The following is a 22007-nucleotide window of genomic DNA, read 5'->3' on the forward strand; positions in this document are numbered from 1 at the left end:
AAGTGCTTGGTTTGTACACAATTATAAAGCATGAGCTTTCAAGCATTTCTCAGTATTAACAGATGATTAACACAGTGCCTATTTGTAAGTCAGTGATAATTTGAGGGGTTGCTATTTTAAAAATGTGTTTTAAACTCTGCCTGTCTTCAGTCCTATTTCACTGGAATAAGCACATAAGTTCACAACATTGAAAAGACGCCATTTCCCTCCAAACACTGTAGAAAACTGCAGAGAAATAAACACTGAAACTTACATCAATATCTTATGCCTCTACAACCCCTTCCTCCCCCCACCTTTACTTCTTGCCAACTACTGACAATAAATGTAAAAGTAATCCTAGTTTTTATTTGAAGCTATCTCAGCTTTAAGAGAACCTTCCAAAAATGATTGGTGCTATGATTTAAACCCATAGGTAACCCTGGATATCTGCTTTGAATAGCAACAAATGCCTAACAATATCTTGAGCACTTGTAGCAAAGAAATCTAATCTCTGAACTCCTAAAGGTCAAGATTTACTGCATGGTAACATGGCTCAAGTGTAAATGCTCTGTAATGCTACACTAGGTGATTGCTTTGCTCTCTAGACAATGTCAATTTTGTCCAAGTAGCGGCAGATGTGTCTAGCATTAAGTCAGAATGGTGTCAAGGGCCCTTCTTGAATAGTACTGCTTCTCAGAGAAACTGGTCCTAAAGCCCTAGTCTATTAAGACCGTACCCAAAAGACAGACATTTAAAACTTAAAGGATGCTGGAGAATCAAGGTGCATTAAAGCTCTAATGTTTCACAGTCAGAAAGCCCAGGAGAAGAAATTCTCTTGTGATACAAATATGCATCCTCAAATCACACAAGCTTTCCTAGCTTCTCCATAGCCAGTGCAGCTAAGGTAACTTACACCAGAAAAGTGTTTGGCTCCAGATATTCTTCTCTCCAAACTTCTTCCTCCTGCATTTCCTCAATAAAGTGCTGCCATGGCATCACAGTTCATAGTCTCTTCCCACACAGGGTATTCCTGCATCCCCTAGCTCCTTCACCCAAACTATTTATGCCCAATAGCCATGGCAGCTACTAAATCCTACCCTAAAACTACTTTTTGAAACCATTTATCATTGCTCTCACCTCTCCAAGCTACAGAGACCCAATAATCAATGACTGCATTAAATACTATTTGTTTTATTATGATCCGTTCTACGTCCAAGAATAAGAAGATAAGTAAAGCACATCCCATTTGCACATAAATAGCTGTAATCAGTCTGCAGAGGATCCAGCACCCTTCAGTTCTACTTCTGTAAAAGAAGCAACACAAAATGGTTCCAAAAACAACAGTCAAAGTTCCTCACACATTTCCCAATTTCATACTGGCAACACCTGCAATTGTGTAACAAGGCAGGCTGAACCCTGTTCCCAGCAGAGCTTTTATACATCTGACGATAGCCCTTCCCATGTTGCTGTTGCAGAGCAGAGCAGCGACTAGCCTCAGGAAACACAAACCAGGCCTATGGTATTTTTCATGTCTGCAATGTCTAAAGAATATTCACAGAGAAACTTAGGACAGCTTGCAGGCTAGCACTGGCTAGCTAAAACCAAGGACAGAATTTCCCAAGAGTCCCAATTTCAACGAAGATTGAAGTATTCTATTTAGATGGCAGTCCTGTAGTCATTTTCTACTTATTTTTCCCCAATGCTTATCAACTGTATCAGAAGGATTCAACCAAGAATTTCCATTTTGGTGCATTGTTTTTATGACTGTAAAGGTGAAGTAGAATGCTAATAATAAGCACTTTAAGCCTTTCCACCTTTCTACTGCTTTCCAAAATCATTTCTCTAAGGAATTATCTAGCACCCACCTTATTCTGCTGTACTAGAGCCAGGCTTTTATTGATCACAAGCATTGCCAAAACCACTCCAATTTCTCAGCACCAGGAAACAGAGGTCCCTCCATCTCCTCCCTGAACATATTCTTCTAGGGATCATCAAGCACCAAGTCTCCAAGAAGAAAAAATAGTAACAAAAAAATGCATAGTCAATTTTGAGGAGGCGGCAAAACAGAAAACCAATATTAAATTAAATTACTTCGCCACATTGTGCATCCACCATTCTGACTGCCCAGCACAAAGGGCACTTGCTGACTGTGCTGTGTACCACCACAAGATGATTTCAGCACTCCACTGAGCATGTGATGCAAGCAGAAAGGCAGTATAACCAGTGTAATACGATAGGTGGCAAAGCAGGAAGCCAGCTGAATTCAGAGGAAAGAGGAAACCTCTCTGAAATGTCTGAAGGAGTCAAACCACAGATCAGTCAGTCAAGTGGTCCAGTGTAGCTCTGTGTCTCTAGTTAAACCAGCATGCTTGGGAAATCAGGCATACATAATAACAGTATAGGCAGAACCTCCAGACACAAATGATCAAACTGCTCCAGGGTAAGACAACTTTTAGCTGGTGGAACGCATACTAGTGAATTTGGTCTTCCTCATGCTTCAAAACAGGTCCATGAAAACAAAGAAGGAATGCAGGCCTGATTCTCAGATGTTGCTGAGGACAAATTTTCCTTCTGTACCTTGACATGGACAGATAACTATGCTTGCAAAAGAGATGACACTAAATGCCTGCATCTGGGTTGAATAACACAGAAACAAATTGGCTGCTGAAGTAGAATTTAGCCTGTTAAGTAGGAATTTGAGTGGAATATAGTCTGCTTGTTACAGAGATTAAGTTGCCCTGGATAACTCGAGTTTTTCATTTCCCCCCCAAGAATATTTAGAGAAGGTTTTCAAAGGATTCATTCATTATTAATATTTTGACACTTGTATAACTACACAATGTGTAGTCTAATGAATGATTTAGCCCACCTCTTATTTCACTCAGCTGAGAATTCTTTGAACTTCACCATAATACATAGGTTCCCGGATGGGGCTCCTTTATACCACAATTCCTGTCTGGGGTGCTCTGTGCTGACTTAGCATACACACACTTCACATCTATAACATGTTTAGAGATATCTAGTAGGCTTTTACACACTAGTTATACAGGAAATTCAGTATTACAGAGACTGAGGTCTTTACAGAAACATTGTTCTTGCAAGTCTGATACTTTTATTTCAAGCTTCCCCAAGTGCAGAAAATATTCTCTCAAATTGAACTTCTCATGGAGGGCAGTAAGCAGCCTTTTTAAAGAGCTTTGACAGAATCAGACTCTGGTTGTGTGCAGTAATCATACTGGGTAACAAGAAAAAAATCAGTGTGAAATCCTAGTGCAAACAACAGAGTTTGAAATTAATTACATTGGCTGAGTTTCTGGCTTTAAATCATACAAGTGATTTCACCAGTGCTACTAGACTAAGCATTCTTGCCAGACCTCACTGTGAGCTTACTCACCTATATAATTTGAAATAATCCTTTTGAAGTCTTATTTATGGATGCATGAAAAGCATGACGCCATACAGCCTCATGCTGGACATGCCATCATTAAGCTCCGAATGGCAGCAAATGTAATTTAACTTCTCTGAATGTCATCATTTGGAATAGACCCAGGAAAACCTAGTATAAAACTAATTTCTAGCAGCATCAGATATGTAAGTATTTACAGAGCTCTTTGTAAACACAATGCAATTAAAAACACTTAATAGAAAGCAAACCCACTTTACCATATGGCAAATCATCTTCAGTTAAGGCAAGAGAGCCTTAGTGTCTGACAAAGAGGGCAAGGGAGACAGACTGTAAATTCCAAAGACCTGACAGAGAAGGGGCCCCCAGAATAGCTTATCTGTGTTGGAATTACAACAACGACATAGAAAAAGTAGCCCCAGGCCTCAAATCTTTGCCATGGGATACAAAGACACCTGTAAAAATCCCTGTGTAGGACCAACATATCTTACATGAAAAATAATTGCTTCAAGCAGCAGGAAGTATGAGGTGCAGCATTATCCCAGAACATCACAGCCTGTTAGTGCTGTCAAGAACTGCATCAGGAGATTAATCTCCATCTACGCAAGTCTTTCTCTTGAGTTAAAATTTCACATGCAAAGTCAGTATGGAGGGGAAAGCCTAACAGTGGCATTTAAAAAACAGCTGATCCCTGGAGCAAAACTCTTGGAATCCTCCTTCAGGATCTACGTGGTACAAGGGGAAGAAAAGGGGACTCAGCAGACTTAGCCGAACTCTTGAAATTGCTCAGAAATACAAGTTTTTCCAAATAAAGCATATATTTGATTTTTTTAAAGGTAGAGTTGTGATATGGTGGCTTAAGGAAAATAAATATTTGTCTCCCTTTGTTACCAGGTTTTCTGGAGTCCTGCCTGCAAAGACTCCCAAGTGACCCTAACTTTTCAAATTAGGCCTCATAAAAGTTTATTACAGAAGAGGTTTTCAGGGAGAAGGTGAGATACTTATCATTCCCTGAAAACTGCTAATGAACAGAAACATCTAGAATGGTAGTAATCCTACATCCTTCATTCCCACAACACAAGCCAGCATCTGAACCAGGGTAACTGCACCTCCAGCTGCCCAGTGCTGCAATAGCTCTCCTTCTGTGCTGTGGAAAGCAAATGGCTGCTGCACAGGAAGATACTGTCAAGAGTAACACACCATGCAGTCAAGCTCTGGAACTCCCTGCGGCAAAAATTCAGATCACAGAATGGTAGGGGTTGGAAGGGACCTCTGGGGATCATCTTGTCCAACCCCACTGCTTGAGCAGGTACACCTAGAGCAGGGGGCACAGGAACACATCCAGGCAGGTTTTGAATGTCTCCAGGGAAGGAGGCTCCACAGCCTCTCTGGGCAGCCTGTTCCACTGCTTTGTCACCCTCACAGTAAAGAAGTTTTTTCTCATATTGAGGTGGAACTCCCTATATTCCAACTTGAGCCCATTGCCCCTTGCCCTGTCACTGGGCACTAATGAAAAGAGCCTAGTCCCATTGTCCTGACACCCACCCTTTAGATATTTCTAAGTATTGATGAGATCCCCCCTCAGTCTCCTCTTCTCCAGGCTAAACAAAGCCAGACTCAGGGTCACCTTGCTGTCCACCAGCACTCCCAGGTCCTTCTCAACAGAGCTGCTTTCCAGCAGGTCAACCCCAACCTGTACTGGTGCATGGGGTTGTTCCTCCCCAGGTGCAGGACCTTACACTTGCTTTTGTTGAATTTCATGAGGTTCCCCTCAGCCCAGCTCTCCAGCCTGTCCAGGTCTCGCTGGATGGCAGCACAGCCTTCTGGCGTATTAGCCACTCCTCCCAGCTTGGTATCATCAGTGAACTTGCTGAGGTTACCCATTATCCCTTTGTCCATGTCATTGATGAATATATTGAACAGGACAAGATGATAACCTTGATAAGGTTCAAATCTGGACTGACAATGCAGATGGGGGATGTACTGTAAAATACAAAAGAGAGAGCAACATCAAGAACTAGTCTCCTTGGCAGAGGCAGGTCATAAGCCAATGAAGGGAGAAGCTGCCCTACTTCATGCAAGTGCCGGTCCGTTATTACAGAAGTTTTGCATTGGCAGGGAAGCACATCTGAACATGCTCTGACGAGACTTGGCACAGCAAAGAAAATACCCCCAGAAGCCCAGTTTAGCATCTGCAGTGATCCTGGTGATCAGAGGTGTCTGTACAGAGTCCATTTTTTATATAGTTTTTACAGACTGTCAGACACTAGAGTTGTCAAATGGCTCAGAAACACCTGAGTAGCCTTCAGTGGGTTAAATGCTTTCATAACAGGTCAGAGTTGAGTGACATTTTGACGCTTCAATTTGTCCTAAGTGAACCAATATGCAAAACTAATGAGATCATAAATTTTTCCTCCAGTTAATGTGCTAGGTGGAAGATGGAAAGCAGGCAGAGGCAGGAAGATGAGAGGCTGCCCAAACTCATGAACTTGATTAAACTAATTTAATCTGCAACAAAGAATAAGACCCATAAAAGCAGAGGCATTATTCGCTGGGATATGATATTCACGTAGAAGATGGCTTCAGCTACTCTGCCTGCCCAGGATTCAGACTAACCTGGTCCTTTTAAAGTTACAGGAATACACAAGGTTGTTTAACGTGCGTTTAAAGGTTTGGGGTTGGTTTTTTTGGGGTTTGGTTTTTAAGGTTCAGTACAATAATGTGCTCCTGGCACAACCCAAGAACTGTAATCTTCTCATTATGTCATCTTTTTAAAATGATAGGGATGGTCCAGCAACAGCTGTAACTGCATGAAGTCTGACAAGTTATACATGTATACATTGACTGAATTGCTACTCCCACAACTACAGCAAATATAAAATACAGAAAGCATCATCCTGCATTAAAGCAACATAATCTCATACCTTATCTCTACTAGCAGATACCATGCATCAACAGATACAGAGGAAGATTGAAGAAACATCAGGTAGATATGAAAGAAACTCATTCAGAGAGCAATGCTTCAGCTTATCGTATTAGTTAGTCATTGCATATACTCAAGCATCAGACTGTCTTTCTGCCAAACTTCCTGCAGTTTTAATTTTTTTTAATCCTTACAACTCTCATTTGAGGTTAATCTGATTGATATTTTCCAACCAGAAAGTATTGTTTTGATTATATATACATACACACACCCCAATCTACCAAAATCAAACCTATGCACATTAAATTGCTTATTTTGAAAATATTTTTTTAAATTTACCTTATCTTAGTAAAAAAAAAACCTAGCTACTTGTAAACTAACTTGCTTATTTCAAAATTCAAATTCATTATGCTAAAAACAGTTGTGAAAACCAAAATGATATACAATTAGATTTTTTTGTAAACTAAATTCCTACTTCCTTTTGCTTGAATTTGAGGATTGATAAGAAATGTGTCAAATGTATATGGACTCAAAACTTAATAGCAGGAATATTATTTAAGCTAAACTTATAAGCATTTTTACAGTAAGCCTAAGTCTTGTTACATTTGTGACAAGGCTGTATGTCCCTCCAGCATCCACCAAAATTCTGACATGTCTCCAGGGCAGAAGTACCAAGCACTGCTGCAAGACTCAAAGCCTGACAGCATAGGCAATAGACTGGCTTTGCACAAGGTATGCTGCAGCTGCAGAGAGACAGGCATACACAGACATTTAATGATCTATCTTACCTTGTATTTTCGCTTGGAAACTCAACAGCCCCTAGAAAGCTGGAGTGTCCAGACTGGGACTTACTTTACCTGTTTAGGGGTTTCTCCAGTCTGACCAGTCATAGGATAGAATAAATTTTAAGTATGGTGTTATTCATATGGTACCTGGGGAGGATGATCAGTCTGTGGGTTCATCAGAACTTCAGGCATGTGTAAGATAAATACAAGATGAACAAATTCCATGCTTATATGAAAGTTAATCAAGTTTTCTAAAATACTCCAATATGGGCTTATGCCCATTAACGTGGAAACAGGCATGTCTACTCACTGCAACATCTTCTTTTTGCACTTTTTCCTTAGGGACAGCCAAGATAACAAGTCACAAGGAAGCTGGAATTTCTGACCAGCCTGAACTGAATACTTAGATCTGTAAGTCTGATCACAAGAATTGCTTTTCTGAATCCCCTTCAGCAGATTTATAAAACCTCCTATGTTTCTTATATGTCCTTATTAATTTCTTATTTACTTTTCAAAGTTCAGGACTGAGAGAACATTACACAACACACTCTTTGTCTGCTTTTTCTTTCCCTGTCAGTCAATACTGGTTTGAGTTTCCTTCCATGACAAGGTTTGTGTGTCTCAAATTTTGTAATAAAGACAGAAAAAGGAAAGTCCAGTACCTGGCATGCAACCCCAGAGCACAGGTAATTCTGGTAATTAGATATAGCAAGATCTCAAAAGCTAAGCTCCAGCCCCTGTGTCTCAGCACCTCCTTTTTCTTTTAAAAAACATAGCATCTTCCTTTTTTTGGAGAGGGGGTTGGTTTTCTGAGGATTACATTGAAGAGTACAAGGTCCTCAGCCTTTAGCGATGTGGGCAAAGTACTCAAGAGACAAAGTTAAGACAATAAGACCGTCCAGGGGGTAAAGCTAAAATATATATACTGCCAGCTGATGAATAGTATTTGCTAGCCTTCACTTCCCCCATCACACAACACACATGATTTCACACTCTTCACATTGATCCAAATCTTACCTTAAACATACCTTGATACCCTGATAATGCCTCAATTCTTACATTGCCCACCTACAAGTCATTCATTTGCTTTGTGCTGTGCACCATGGGCTATTAAGGATTGAAAGGAGACCAACGTATTTCTCTTATATCCTTGGATTTGAATCACAAAAGTGTTATAACTCCCAGCATGCAATCACAACTGAAATGAGCTAGTCCTTAATTAAACAGAGGTTGAAGCTCATTGTTTAATTAAACAGATGTAAGTGCCTAATCATTCAACTATTCTGATCATACACTGCATATCATTTAATCTCACCACCCACACAATGAAGGCACAGATCTAAGACTTCACTGCAATCAAACTATTTCAAATAAGCAGGCCTGCACTTTTAACAGAAGAATTTTTGCAATGATTGGATAAGCAGGTAAAAGAAGAGCGAACGTGTATTAACAGAGCCATTTCCAGTAAAGTATGTGTGAAATGAGAATCTCTGTATGGAGCAGGAAATGGCCTTGCAGCACACCCACCCCTCTTGATTTTTCTGGCATACATATGCTACATCATGAAAAGCTTTATAACACCATGTATGCCTTTCAAACAACACTCCTTTACTGTGTAGGATACTGTGTAGATCCTTGTTTGGGCAAAGGGTAGATTTTACTTAGGACACTTTAAGAAAGCCTGATCTGTATGTTCATACTTACAGTCAACAATTCTAAGATCTATGAGATGAACCTACCTGCAATGCCAGACAGACTCTGTCTTAGATGTTCAAAGCGAGATGCCTGACATCAGAAGAGGCAAATACTTTTCTAGATATCGTTTTCTGTAGTATTTATAAGACAACTACTTTTTGGAGCACAAGAGTTTATCTGAAAGGATTTTGCTGCATGAAGGGAAAATAAAGACAGCAGTCAGCTTTTTACCCTTATCTGACAGATCCAATTGTTTATGAGGAGAGCAGGGGGAAAGAGGCTGACAGATTTCTCCAGATTCCTCATGCCTCCTGGCAAAACAGGACAGATCCCAGCATGGATTAAAAAATGTGAACAGAGAGTCTGAATTATAATATTTAGCAGCAAAAGAAGCTTAAAACATGGGTAGAGAAGCTGTAGATGCACTTACATGATTGACAGGATAGTCACCACAAAAGAACTCTGCTAACCTTCTGCCTCCAACCACTTGTTTCCATCCCTTGGCCACTATCCTCTTAAACTCTACCACAGCATATACTGAAGTAACAGTGTGACAGAAAGAGTAGCCCCTTGTCTCCCTCATCCAGTGATTTCAATGTTAAACCTGTGTTGCCAGCTGATATCCCAGCACAAGAGCATTTGTTAGCTGGATCAGGAGAAGGTTTGACTGCAAATAACTCCCTCACCCAAAAATACAGGTCCCTGGCCTTGTCTGCAGAAATGCCTACACCAGTAAAGTACAGGGAATATATGAAGATGATGACAGTGTTGGGGATTGGTTTGATTTCTTGTTTTTGTAAGATACACCCATGCAGAGTTAAGAATGCACTTCAGATTATGGACTTAGTTTTGTCCATTCCACTGCTCTTAAGCTGCAGCTATGCATTAAAAAACATTTATTGTTATTATTATTTTAAACAACAGATAATTTTAAGTGATTTAAAAGTGAACAGTCAAGTTAATTTCTGAAATGTGGTTCAGAGGACAGAGGAGATAGACGTCTCACCCTAGCAGGAACAAGAAGTAACAGTAGGAGAGCAAGAACTTCTCAGATTAGCTTTACCAGAGGCTTCACAATACAGAATTGCCTGTGCCTACCACAGACTAACACCTTGACCTGAAGACTCAGCTACTTGCAAGCCAGAGAAACTGCTGAGTTTTTAAAGTGAGAGAAACATGTGGACTGTTTGCTGTTTTCTTACTGGGGAGGCTAGATCATACCTTTCCAAGGGTATAGAAGTCACTTACTTAGCAAGTATCAAGCTAGTAGCCTAAGGTACAGCCCGGTGCTGCTTAGACAATCCAGCAGTGAGCAAAGCACACATAGAGGAGGATGTGCAAGGATTAATCTCACCAGGAAGGAGTGGGTCCTTTATGGTCCTATTACCCAGCTAAGTAGTCCAGGCTTTAGCCCTTAGAAATGTCTACAAATTGTCTAAACTTTTATGGCTACCCAGCTATGAAGCTGATTACTGGAAAAAGCACAAAACATACTTGCAGCTAATCATTTTTTGAAACCACACATCAGGTGGAAAATAAAAACATGGGAACTGTTACATGGGGGAAAAGCAAAGATGTTTGGAAACAAATTGTTCTAGCTTGGATTTTCTGTTCCTCATGACAGCAAGGTTACACTTGCTGGCATAAGTCACTCCACAACAGTCCAAATTATTTTGAATAGGTTTCAAAGTGAATACCACAATGCAATCATACTGTTTTTTCCCCTCCATATGTACAGCCTTTATAGGGGGGAAATGTGCCGGTTAAGAATCATTCCACAATGGTAATTTTACAATGGCTTTGTTGTTTGGTTTTTTTTCAAACTGTACAGTAAAAAGAAAACTAGAAATTTAAACTTCACATCAGCCCCTGCTAACAAATTACCTTGTGCTGCCAGTAACATTACAGAGTGACGGGATTCCTGTTGTTAAATTTGATGATCAGCAGCATCGCAAAGGAACATGTAACAACCAGTGAACTTTCCACAAAGACAGTTTGCTTCCCATAGATCTCCATACATAACCTTTACTGGTCTCAGTAGGATCATTACATCCATTAGACTGTGGACTCAGCACTGCTTAGCTCTTAAGTTAATACAACTGAGACTTTTTTTTTTTACTTTCCTATTGAGAAGTAGTATGTGCAATTTTAGTGATTTCTTAGATCATTCCATGAGTAAATCAAATACTCTTTCAAGCCTAGTTATCAAAATTGTGTCCTTTGATACTACATCCTCCATCAAACTGCAGTAATCCAGATCAACACATTTTAAACCTCCACTATCTCTCCTAATATCATTCTAGCAGATAGAGTAATTAAATTTGTACTTTTTTTTTAAGTCCTACTCAATAAATCTGAATAAATTAACAATGCATTACTAAGGCTGCTACATTAAATTTGCATAGTGCATTTAATGAATATGCAACTGCAAGTGAAAAGGTCTGCTACTGTGAACCTTCCACATTAGCATAACTACTTCCAGCATGTTTCTTAAATAATGCACTCATTTGCACATCACTGACTTGGCTAATTCTGACTTCAGTCAGGGTAGCCTTGTAATTAAGACTCTTGCTTTAATTTTTAATGAAGTTTATGTTACATCAATCCTGACAGTAATGAGGGGACATGGAAACAAAAAGGCTGCTAATAATTAAATTCACAAACCAGTTTGAGGGATAATAATTCCTGAGGAGAAATTACATGACTAATTATTAATTAAATATTCATACTATTGCAGGGCCATCTCCCTTAACTGCTCCTTCTTGTTGGTAATAATGCTGAGATGTGGATGCCTTCCTGCAACCAGTCTGATTTTAAGGTCTTTGGTTAATTTTAGTGCACCATTAATCAATATGACACAAAAAATAAAATTGCTTTAATTGGTATCATTTTATTGTTTCTAAATATTACTACAGTTGGTTTAGTTGTGTAGAATTAATCTAGTTAGTTGGTGGCCATTTTATGGGAACATAAATCCAGTTTATATCCATAAACTTCTAATGGCAGGACAACTTGACCTTTTTTTGTAACATTACTGTTTACAGATAATTACACCAACTCTTTAAAAGGTTGTTTAATAGCTTTGCATTCATCATAGTAAAATGAAAAACATGCAATATTATTTAACTCCAGACTATTCTAAGAAGGTCTCCAAGACCCTAATTTACCCCTGCTGAAAAGTAAGCAATATTAATTTGTGTGTTTTTAAAAATCTATGAGAGCTTTTCCTCAAATGCATACAAACAGATTGAAAGTGGTTTTGTATGGATCTCTATTAATCTTTTACACAATTTAGATTACATATGTAACAAAACCAACAGCACTGCAACAACATCTTTCACAGAAGGAAAGATGTCAGTGTGTGGCTTCCTGTATGACACAGGTCTTTGAAACAATAGCTTTCCAAACTCTTGTACACAAATACCATAAATTCACAGGGGAATCAGCCTGATTAATCCTAATTCTGCCTACTGAAAGTGTCATAATAAACCTTTAGGATTACATGTTTATTAAACGAAGTCCAGTTTGTAGGAAAGTTTAGCAAGAGGAAAAAAAATATTTAAATGAAGCTTATTAGTCACCAAACTCAGTTGCACTATCAATTTGTTTTAAAATTTATATTAGTGCTTTAGAGAGAGAACATTTTGCATAGCATAAAATTGATTCTCAAAGTATTAACAAGACATAACGCATGTCCTTTTATCCTGAAGAGGCATTTGGAAATTCTGAACCAGGGCAAACATTTCATTTTTCTAATAAATCAAACCAGTTGATTCATCAAAGTGAAACAAGTCCATCACCATACATGGTGCAATGATTCCCTTTAGCTAGCGCTTGTCACATTACTACAATCTGACAGGTTTGTAGGGCATTATTACTAGGTCTGTTCTGTACCACTCTATCCCTTTTACTAAATCTTAAAAATCTTTTTAACTTTTCTTTTTTCTCTAATCTCTTAAACTAACACCTGAAGGCAATTTAAATATACCACTCCATAATGAAATACCACTTTCATTCTCTCTAGAATTAAGATGTCGTTATCAGCCATCTGTTCCTGGTCCTACTCTCTATTTCTTCCAACAAAGAAGTGATTCCAGGCATGAATTGGAGCAACAATCACCTGAAACTACTGAAACGCTGCAATGCAAGGGTGGGCCTGGCTTGCAGGGGAAGCAGCAATTGGAGAAATTGTTCCAAATAACTTGGTGTCACTGTACGCAGCAGGTGAGAAGACGTCCCCCTTTTACCCTTTTACTTTCTTTCCTCCTCCCCATTTCTAGAAGCAGTATCTCTTCATTGCTCTGCTTGTGGTCCCTAAAGTGCAATATCTGGTGTACAGGACAGAAGACATCTGAAGTGTTCTCAGGTTAAGGACTGAAGTGTCAGTTTAAGGGCCAAAGGTATAGGGCCCATACTGAACCATCTTGATGAAGTTCAGTGGAGACTGAACTAGGATTTAATGCTAGCAGTCAGAAAAGCATAACTCCAGCTGTGCTACTCTGAACATCACCAGCAGTTTTACACACACACAAGCTGTAGCAACAGCACACAGGCTTTGATTCTTAACCACATTTCTACCAGCTATGCAAAGCTTGTTCTGATCAGGATTTCAAAAGGGGAGGGAGTTGGAGAAGACAACGACCGGGAGAGGGAAATACAGGATGTTATTGCAGGGCCCATAGATGACTACCCAAGTGGGACTCTTCCCTCAGAATTTAGCCATCAGGCAGCATATGACTGGAGGCATTTTGACCTGGAATTTTTCAGGCAAGTGCATGAGCGCATATATTGTGTGAGCCTGTACAGCAAAATCAGATGCACATGACTTACAAAATGCATCTGTCCTACTTGCTACTTAGATAATCTGTACCTAGGCAGTAAGATGTGTTATGTACCCCACCACAGTACATATAATACAGCGCATGAATGAAGCAATGCTTGTATGGTGGATCTGGTGCGGTAGACACACCAGACCTATGCATACCTGCTGGATGTCCAGTCCACGATGGTGCAGAACCTAGTCTGAATTATACTGTTGTCCTAGCTGGATATAAAGATGTCTAGAACTCCTAAAATGAAGTATCCCAATTCCTTAAATTCTACCAGCGTAAGATTTCCAGGAAGGAAAACAGGGTTTGCGTGGGAAAACCTGGCTGAAAGCCAGCCCTATTAAATAATACCCACTAGATTAAACTAAAACCAAACTTTCTGGAAGGTTAAATTAGCATCTTGTTTTCTCTCAGATGTGTTGGCATGTTATGCATATTTTCACTTCCCTTGCTCTGCAAGTTACACTGCCACACCATATCATTTGGTTCCATTCACTGCCTCCCTATTATAGCTAATATTGCCCACCTAATGTTTATTTTCAGTTTCCTGACAGACCTTTGGCTATATCACTATATCCATTTAATGATTCCCAGTCCCCATTTTTCCTTGAAATTACTGACGATAGCTAGCATCACTGCTAGATTTTACTTGTTTTCAGATGCAAACATCATTAAAAAAAAAGTTAATGGAACATTAGAAACTACCTCACCTAAGTCTAAAGTTGTGATAAAGGAGAAGGGGTGAGCACATACAGCTGTTGTATTAAAGAGGACAGAGCTGGAAGTTATAGACCAGGGCACCTCGCTTTACTATTTAAGAAATATGGCAACAAATAAACACCAGAAGGTAACAGAGTAGCGGTAATACAGATTTGACATTATTTGATTTTCACAAATTAACATCATTCTGCAACAGGATAATCAGTCTGATGGGTAGAGGAAAGGCAGCTGATGTCTTAAGTCTGGGCTTTGGTAAGGTACACCATCTCTTATGGCATTCTCATCAGTCAAATGGAAAAAATAGCCATTAGAGTGTGAACTCAAAAATGTGTAGAAAACCACCCTAGAGGGCCATTACTAGTGTTCTTGTCAAACTGGAAAGTTGTCAGATTGGGTTTTGCAGCGTTCAATCCTGCATTCGTATTAATCAGTACTTTCACTACTGACCTGAACAACGGAAGACAGTATGCCTATAAATCTATTGCAAGGTGGGGAAGGATTATGAATATTCTCAAGGAAAAGAACAGAATTCAAAGTAATCTTGCCAGATACGGAAGATGTAGACTAAATGGAAGGCAACCGGAGAGATCATTAGAGTAAGGAAGTCCCATTAGGGACAACTGAAGAAAATGTGTTTGTCCCACAGAGGCTTCTGACAGGAGGGGAATAAGGGCTGCTACTAAGGAAATTATTTTTCCCCACCTCCATGATGATGGTAAGAGGAAAAAGTAGTAAAGTACTTCAGCAGGGAAGTTAAATATTAGCATTAGCACTGGAATATGTTGTGGTATCTTAATTGTCTAGGTTTAAGAACAGTGTAGACAAAAATCAGTCAACAATGGCTTCTGTATTGCTGATCCTGACTACATGACAAGCTCTTGGGGTTATTCCAGTCCTGATTCTAGAATGAATTAAATTTTATGCAAAAGCTGTGGTTGTGTATGTACCTTTATATTACAAGTACAAAGGAATCCATGTGACTAAACTATTAGTGGAAACTTGAGGTCACTTTTGGGGATGCAGAGGAATTACAGTGTCTAAATGAGACATTCAGCTTTTTAAGAAGATACAGTTATAGGGGCTAAGGAGAAGAATGTAGGTCATCCCCATTAGACATGGAAGTGAAAAAGATGTGAAATGAACTGGAATCAAAGGGACTGAGGCAGGGCTAGGAAGCAAAAGCTTCCTTGTGAACAGGACACAAAGAGGGCTAAGGATTGCTTGGTTTCCCTGTTCCTTCTCCTTTCTTTTTGTGCTATTGCCCTCAGAAAGTGCACCTCTTATTGAGCTGAAGAGAAAGTAAAATTCCAAGAAGCTCCCACCATGCATTCCTGAAGCTCCACGCTCCAGTGGCTCAGTCCTCCCTGTGATAGAAAGCATTACTGGACAGGCACAGGGATATATGTTTAAATCCAGTCTTGAACTATGCCCAGTAGCTCAGGTTTCTAAGCCTTGGTGTCTGGCCTCTTTGCCAAATCTGCCAGCTGAAATAGTAACTGAGATGGTATGGTTGAAATTTATCAGCATGTGCCCCCGCCCCTGGGCCATGAGATAACATTTCTGCAGCATTTAACTTGAAAAGATTTGAGCCACATCTGAAAAGCCCTGAGCCAATTAATCTAAACCACATTCATGACAATCCTTATTTTAATTATTACTGTAGTCTACCTCGCTAAAAGGACTGAGAGGTAAACTAAACTCAGTTGCTTAGCACTAGCACGCAAAGTACGACAACAGAGATAGCTGGGACCAGGTGAGGCTTTGAATCTACAGCTTGAGCTTGGACTTGCAATTATTCAAATTCTAGTAAACAGGGACAAAACTGCCATTTCTACTTTGGGACTACTGTACAAATTTCAAAGTATATGCTCATTCCCAACAGGAACAAGATACATAAGTTCTCAAATATTCTTGTGAATTCTTTTTAAACAGGTTTGGCTCAAAGTGTTTTTCTTAATAAATGTAAAAAGCAGTGTTTCAACTGACACTTCATTCTCCAGCTTACATTTTGTTTAAATGAAAGGAAATATTTTTAGACAAGGAAACTTAACTATTCAATTTTGACAAGGTTTATGGGTTTGGTTTTTTAATTAGAGCTCTTTTCAACCAAGCATACTTTCATTAAAAAGAACACACTTTAAGAAAAATTTCCATAAAAATACCTTCCAACACATTGAACATTTACCAGAAATCTTTTACTACCCTGCACTAAAGATTAGTAATACTTTATTTTGCACCAAAAATACACTAACTAAAATATATTCTTAATTTCATACTGAATTTATTCCTAGAAATGTGGAGCCATAATGAGTTCTCACAGTGTGAGAATACACTGGCCTGATCCTATCTGAAAGCAACAGCAAGAATCAAGACAGCAGATACGATCCTCTAAAAACTCTTTGGCAAGTGAATAATTATTTTATTGTATTTCTTTTAAACAACAGTTCAACAAGAATGACAGGCTGAAAATATTTTAGTAGCCAGATGTTTTTTAAATTGGAAGATAGTCTCTAACTAGCTGGTTTTATGCACAAATCTGCATAGCTTTCTGAAAAGCAGAATATATAAATGCCTACAACCACTGAGGTGCGTAACTGGAGTATTAAGAATATGAACTGCAGAGTGACAGAATAGGATAATCATGTTACAGTAAATCTGATGAAAGAAACAGCACATGGTACAGAAAATCAGCATCCGAACAATGCCACCCAGCTACAATCATTTCAGCAATCAGTCCCTCCAAACACCACCCTTCCATGAAATAATTCCATGTAAAAACTTCTTTATATGTTCATTTTTCAGCAGCTGCCATGTCAGTTAAGCTATCATATTAGTGTTCAATCTGGCAAGCTATCGATATTTCCTGGAGTAATAGCATCAGGCACTTTGCTAACAGTCAGCAGCTACAGCATTCTGGCCAATCTGGAAGCAAGGGCTGCAAGTCAGTGAGCCCAAGAGTGCCTAAAAATCAGTTTTAATCAGAGGGACCCCTAATACCCTTCCCTTATAAGGCTTCTCAATTTTGACAGTGCCATCAAAAGCACAAGAGGATGCAAGGGAACAACCATACTTGAAAACTTGAGCACAGCTTTTTTAGGAACATACAGACTGATTTAACATATGCACAAAACAGTCTGAAAAAGTGAAATTGCTTTTAGCACATAGAATTCAATATCATTTCATAGCTAATAGATGAGTGTGACCTATCAATTCCTAATTCCATGTATACTGCAATGCCTAAATATTGCTTCGTTATCCTGGACATTACACCTGCAAAAGCCTACAGAGTTCATCAGACTGAGCATACTGCCCGATTTGTTTAGTTTTATAATACACACGAGTAATTCTGGAGATGCTTGGGCTACTCTACCAATGCACATTAATTAGTCTGTAATTATAATTATCTGTATGAAGAATATGTAAGCCACCCACTAAAATGAAAATTTTTAGGCAAAAATCCCTGTACTGATTTTCCTCCACTACTCAGCAAAAGCTGGATGCATTCAGTATAGGCACATAGGCTTAATGCGGATTTCAAGTTAACCCTCTTGTCCTGCTTTTAAGCAGGAGTCAAGTGAGATGATATTTCTGAAGCTATGCTGGGGCTTCATTTACCAGTACTGTGTAAGCCTTATCAAAAATAATTTCCTCCATATCAGTTTTGCAGTCACAAACAACAGGCAATGCAAATGGACTCTAACAGTTCAGGACAGCACTGACCATATCCCCAAATCCCAGTTGTACTGGTTTGGGGTGGGATAGAGTTAATTTGCTTCATAGCAGCCTATATGGTGCTGTTTTGGATTTGTGACCAGAACAGTATGGATAACAGACTGACATTTTAGTGCTTACATGAAAGGCTTTCTCTCCCTTTCCCACTCTGCCCCACAGTGAGCAGGCTGGGAGAGAACACGGCCAGGACAGCTGACCCCAGCTGACCGAAGGGATATTCCCTACCAGGTATCATCGTGCTCAGCAACAAAAGCTGGGGTAAAGGAGGTGGCAGGGGCGGGGGGCCTTCAGGGTGATGGCTTCCATCTTCCCAGGTAACAGTCACCTGGGGTGGAGCCCTGCTTTCCTGGAAACAGCTGAAGACCTGTGTGCCAATAGGAAGTAGTGAATTAATTCCTTCTTCCACTGTGCTTACATGCGCAGATTTTCCTTTACTTGTTAAACAGTCTTTACTGTCAACCCACAAGCTTTCTCACTTTTGCCCTTCTGATTCTCCCCCTACCCAGCTGGGGGGCCAGCAAGTGAGCAGCTGTGGGGTGCCTAGCTGCCCACTGGGGCTAAACTACAACACCAGTCAGTACAAATTAGCAGGTGCAATTTTATATTTTTGGTCACGTACAAGCCTACATTTAGCCTGTCCAGTTTTGCTAGCTGTGCAGCACAGAGTTGGTTGAAGAAGTTTCTGAGTCTGCATTTACAAGAACTACATCCCTCCATGCAAAACTGCCAAGACTTTTAACCCCAAATACACCAATCTCAGATGCCACTGCCCCTTCCTCCCACTAACAGAGGCATCCCAGTCTCCCAGCAGTTCACTTGCTGACCCTACAAAGCAGTATGGAAGGCACAGTGTGTCTCAAACTCCTCTTCTGCCAGGATTTGGGTCCTTTGAAGGAATAAATCAATACTCTCTGACAGTCTCCTTTTCTCTGCTCACCTCAGACTCTGGTAATGTTGAATTTCAGAGGCTTTCTACAATCTTAAGGGGAACAAGTAATAACTTCCCAGCATTTTATGATCACCATTTCCCATAGCTATGTGTCCAGCAATGCCGAAGTCCTAGCTGGTTGTTCAAATTATCTTATATCGTGAATTTCCCAAAAGAAGGAAGCTTTGATTATCCAGGTTTAGGTGTGGGGTTACTGCAAATGCACTACTTAAAAGCTTGCTAACACCTGGCCCCATTTTTTTCTGTAAAGCCCAGAAATTTCATTACTTCCTCAAAACACATTCCAGTCTAATACTTAGTCTCATCTACAATGAGCCATTCAAAAGCAGGTTAGAGGTACTTCTGAGGAACTAGAAAGAACAAAAGGAAGTCGGAGTTACTGTAAAGTCATCCTGAATTCTCAGTGGACTCAGAAGGGTTAAAAATGGCCCTTATAGATCTCTCTAAGACTGAATTCAGATATAAAGGTAATTCAGCAAATTATTAAGTGCAACGTGCATCTAACTAAACTACAGAAGGAGCTCAAATGCCCAGGTATCTCAACAGAACCTGGAAGATGCCTCAGGGAACACCTGCTGTTTCATACAAGGAGATATCCACACTGAAGACTGGAACAAGACACCAAACCCTGTACAGAATTTGTTGCCTATTGAACTGAAGTCTCAAAAAGGCAAAGCAATTGACAATTCTGACTCCATGTTCCATTTATCCTACTTGCTCTGAAACTACGGCAAGCATGGTACAAGCAAAACAAGCTGCTCTGGCTATGTTCTGGGCTGCAGATGGAAAAATCCGTTTTAGATGCTGTACTACTTGGTAGGAAACAGTTGCTTTTCTTCACATAAAGTCTGAGCCAAAGCCATGCCTCTCTGTAGCAAAACCTCACCTTTAAGAAGACAGTCACATGGAAAATACAGAACTGATTGACAGATGGAATCGTCACTGCATATACCACTGCACCACTTCACAAGGGAGAGAAGAGGCTCAAAGGCACCTTCCAGAAAACTACTGAGCTACTCAAGTTCAGCATGGTACCTGCTCCAAGGCCTAAGAAACAGCAGCTCTTTCTATCTGCTGGACAGCCTCACACCAGCAGGTGTGAACAATCCCCAACTTACTGGGGAACTAGACAGTTGGCAAAATATCACATTTGCCCCATTTTCACTTCAGCTTTAAACATAGCTGATATGTACAAACATGAGGAATATTATTGATGAGGAAAGATTAGACAGAAGTGTGTTTGTTTAATGGGTAAGATTATTTATATATATAATTGTAAATATCAGGCAGAACTAGAAACAACAAGAATTGGTCGGGGGGGTTGGTTTGTTTTTTGGTGGGGTTTGGTGTCATGTGTCCCCCACCCCCACCCCCAGATAATTACTATTTCATTAAAAAGGAATTAGTAAATTGCCAGCTTTGGCTAAAGAAGTGTTCAGCCAAAAATTTAATATAGGTTGAGTTTTAAACTTAAAAATAAAAAAAATTGTTCTTTTTTAAAGCAGAAAAGCAACCTAAGAGATACACTGTATATAGTTAAAAACATATGTTTCTAGTGATGAGAACAGTAATGAATCACTCAGATCTTTGTGTTTCTCCACCCAAGTTCTCAAGAACTAAGAGTAGAGAACATTTGTTACCCATTTATTGAATTTTTTTTCCTATGCCAGTGCTGTCCAGATTATGGACTCCCTATATTTCATCAGGAGACATTTGTAGCAAACAGGAAGACTGGTTATTTTATTGGCAAGGCATGCTGAAGGAATCAAGGCTTTCTGTATTGCATAAAGTTAGCTGTATAATTAGCAATGGAATAGAAGTTAAATGTATGTTGATCTCTATTTCAGATTGTCTGTGTAATTTCTGCTAATGACTAACTCCACAGCACTTTGTTGTCAGGATTCAATAATCAGACATCGGAAATTTGAGCCACTTTGACACAATGCTTTAATTGCTCTACAATGTTTTATTTAAATTTTTTTTTAAGATCGGATGAAGGCAAGACTGAATGCAGATTTACTCACATAGTCTCTTGCTGCTATTTAAAACCTGCAATTTCAGTGAAAATTCCTGCTATTTATTTCCCAAAAAAGGAACAAACTAAAGATCCCAGGGTCAAGTGCAACAAGTACTCTCTGCGGCACAGTTTGGTTTTACTTGTAGGGGCATCCAGTACACCTGGAATCCACCGCCCCAGGGGTGGAAACACAGTCCTACCATTTGCCATGGACTGATTCAGACTGTACTGGAACAGGGAGAAGCTCCAGAACACCTTCAATACATTGATGACATCATCGTGTGGGGCAACACAGCGGAAGAAGTATTTGAGAAAGGAGAGAAAATAGTCCAAATCCTTCTGAAAGCTGGTTTTGCCATAAAACCAAAGTAAGGTGAAGGGACCTGCACAAGAGATCCAGTTCTTAGGAACCAAATGGCAAGATGGACGTCATCAGATCCCAATGGATGTGATAAACAAAATAACAGCCATGTCTCCACCAACTGGCAAAAAGGAAACACAAGCTTTCTTGGGCGTTGTGGGTTTTTGGAGAATGCATATTCCAAATTACAGTCTGATCGTAAGCCCCCTCTATCAAGTGACCCGGAAGAAGAATGATTTCAAATGGGGCCCTGAGCAACGACAAGCCTTTGAACAGATTAAACAGGAAATAGTTCATGCAGTAGCTCTTGGGCCAGTCCGGGCAGGACAAGATGTAAAAAATGTGCTCTACACTGCAGCCGGGGAGAATGGCCCTACCTGGAGCCTCTGGCAGAAAGCACACGGGGAGACCTGAGATCGACCCCTAGGGTTTTGGAGTTGGGGATAGAGAGGGTCCAAAGTCCGCTATACTCCAACTGAAGAAGAGATATTGGCAGCATATGAAGGGGTTCGAGCTGCTTCAGAAGTGGTTGGTACTGAGGCACAGTTGCTCCTGGCACCCCGACTGCCAGTGCTGGGCTGGATGTTCAAAGGAAACATCCCCTCTACACAGCA

The 22007-nt window shown here is 39.9% G+C and overlaps 1 long non-coding RNA gene across 2 annotated transcripts in view; it reads left to right on the forward strand.

Annotated features, from left to right (window-relative positions):
* Positions 1-21513, forward strand: part of LOC135314298 (uncharacterized) — a 97885-nt gene extending 76372 nt beyond the window's left edge. Inside the window, exons 3-6 of one of the 2 annotated variants that reach the window (XR_010373766.1) lie at positions 6321-6368; positions 7433-7501; positions 12810-13009; positions 21270-21513. This is a non-coding gene — a long non-coding RNA (uncharacterized LOC135314298). The remainder of the gene's footprint in view (positions 1-6320; positions 6369-7432; positions 7502-12809; positions 13010-21269) is intronic. The other variant, XR_010373765.1, reaches the window with a different exon arrangement.
* The last annotated feature ends 494 nt before the right edge of the window (positions 21514-22007 follow it).

This window comes from Phalacrocorax carbo, chromosome 7 (assembly GCF_963921805.1).
Source record: "Phalacrocorax carbo chromosome 7, bPhaCar2.1, whole genome shotgun sequence".
NCBI classification, from domain to species: Eukaryota; Metazoa; Chordata; class Aves; order Suliformes; family Phalacrocoracidae; genus Phalacrocorax; species Phalacrocorax carbo.